Here is a 2,287-nt window from a genome sequence, read left to right on the forward strand (position 1 = left end):
AGTTCACGTTAGTTGGGGAGGACAATTGAACGGAACATGTGGAAAGTGTTGGAATGGGATCTGTTCTGGTGGACATATTCTCAACAACAAAAAGTTCATTTCTGGAAAAAAATGAGGAAAATAAGCTAAATGTCCATCAGATTAATGGATAAACAAAATATAACATACAAATATTATATATAGTCCTAATGCATGCAACAACATGGATAAATCTTGGAAACATTATGTTGAGTGAAATAAGTCCATACCAAAGACAAATACTGTATGACCTCACCTATATGAACAAGCAAATGTACAAGCAAACACTACCACAGCTTGGTAGTGTTACTGAGATGATGAGGGAGGAAGAAAAGAGGAGTTATTCTTGGAGGGACACAGAGTTTCTGCTAATGGTGGTAGACCCTAACATGATGCATGTAATCAATGTCACTAAACTGTACATGTAAAAATTGGCAAACCTTCTGTTAAATATATTTTTACCACAATAAAATTTCTGTCATTGAGTTAGCATAAAATTCCCAAGAAACTTCCCTACTCAAGCATCACAATCAATTGAATATTTTTAAAAGAAATAGTACAGAGTAGAAAACATTCAAAGGTATAAATAATAATCAAACAATAATCACTCTATTGAGTGTTCAAATCTGTCACTGTATTTAGAAAGGGCTCTACAATTATTATCAATTTTACTTGTACCACTACACTGGTTTCGTCAGCATTGCCATCCTCCTGATGCAGGAAGACGTTCAAAGAATAATGTGTATTATAGTCTGAGTCTGAGACAAGTTACCGCTGAGCCCTTGTTTGTAAGAAGGTCACTGAATCACACTGTCACTCTAAGAGAAATCACTTACATGTGAATTTGATCAAATAAGGCCAATAAAGCATTTAAACCACAGCTGAATTCTGCCTTGTGGCAGAAATGCCTAGTTGCCCTCAACATCTCTTTTGTCTTTCTTCCTTAGTAACAGAGCTCTCAATGTTTAACTTGTACAAATAAGGAGTATTTCTCAGTTTCTTTAGGCATTGACTGAATTGAAGCTGTAATGATTGGAGCTGGAGCCGCCATCTTTCACAAGGAGTGGAAACCGTGGGCTGAAGACATCCAAGTAGTAAGACTACAGGAGCCTGAGTCCCTGATAATGGTAGTGTTATCACACCCAATTCTAGACTGCCAATTTGCAGCCCTTTCATGTAAAAGAACACTTTTTCTCACCCATATAGGTGAACCATATCTTTACCATTAACATCTGCTTTATGCCTTGCCCTTGGGGTGGTCACACAGTATACCTATTCACATTTCCCTTCTCCAGACCATGCTGCAACTCATTGAGTTGGCCAACAGACTCTAATTGCCATACAATTGGACTCGTTATTATGTTTCACAAATCTGCTCTGTTCCCAAACAACCAGTACAACAGAGGGATTGGAACTGGGCTGGTTCTGCCCCACATGGGACTCTTCAAAAGAACAATCTTTTCCGGTGCTCCTCGGTAGCCTGGCAGGAGTATCTCAGAATCTCACTGGCGCTTTGGGCTCCTGCTCCTGGTCTTTTACAGGTGTCAGACCTGCACGAGAGCCTGAAGGCTGGTGCCCCAGCTACGCTACTCTTCTCCTTTATCCTTCATAGGCAGTTCCTTTTTCAATCAACCTTTTGTCTACCTACCTTGCATTCTGTTTTCTGGACAATCTGAACTGGCCCAACCGTCCGTCGAACAGAAGCGAACACTTCCATCTGCTGGGAAGGCTCTACTCACTGCCATCGAGTCAAGCTGACTCGTAGGGACCCCTGGGGGTTTCCAAGCCTGCAACTGTGTACAGGAGTAGAAAGCCCAGTCTTTCTCCAGAGGAGCTGCTGGTGGTTTCAAACTGCCAACCGTGCAGATCGCGACCCAACTCGTAACCGCTACTCCAGCAGGGCTCCGATGGGAAGACGGAAGACGGGTATGCCTCAGGCCTAGAGTCCTGTCTTTCCTGCCATCCTTCCTTTAGCAAATACGCGCTGGACCTACGTTACTCCAGCTGCTGCCCTAAGGACAGAAGATCTGGAACAAGTTGACAACGTTCTTCAATACAATGGAAATGGTCTTTTAGTTGGAAAAAAAGAAATAAGATCATTTAAATATAATAAAGAGTACAACTAAGAAAATAAAACTGACTGAACTGGCAAAAAATGTCTGGGAGAAAGGCACTCCAGAAATTAGAAAAATAACATGTGAAAACCCCAAGAGGAGGACAAGCTTAGATGCTCAAGAATTGGAGAGAAGGCCAATGTGGGAAAAGAAGG

The 2,287-nt window shown here is 41.6% G+C and overlaps 1 protein-coding gene across 4 annotated transcripts in view; it reads right to left on the reverse strand.

Moving 5' to 3' along the window:
- ANXA3 (annexin A3) overlaps nt 1–2,287 on the reverse strand; it is a 91,271-nt gene that overhangs the window by 42,926 nt on the left and 46,058 nt on the right. The gene's annotated exons all lie outside the window — the stretch shown is intronic.

Source organism: Echinops telfairi, unplaced genomic scaffold (assembly GCF_000313985.2).
Source record: "Echinops telfairi isolate 266 unplaced genomic scaffold, ASM31398v2 ScPeMD7_7468;HRSCAF=8506_0, whole genome shotgun sequence".
In the NCBI taxonomy this organism is placed as follows: Eukaryota; Metazoa; Chordata; class Mammalia; order Afrosoricida; family Tenrecidae; genus Echinops; species Echinops telfairi.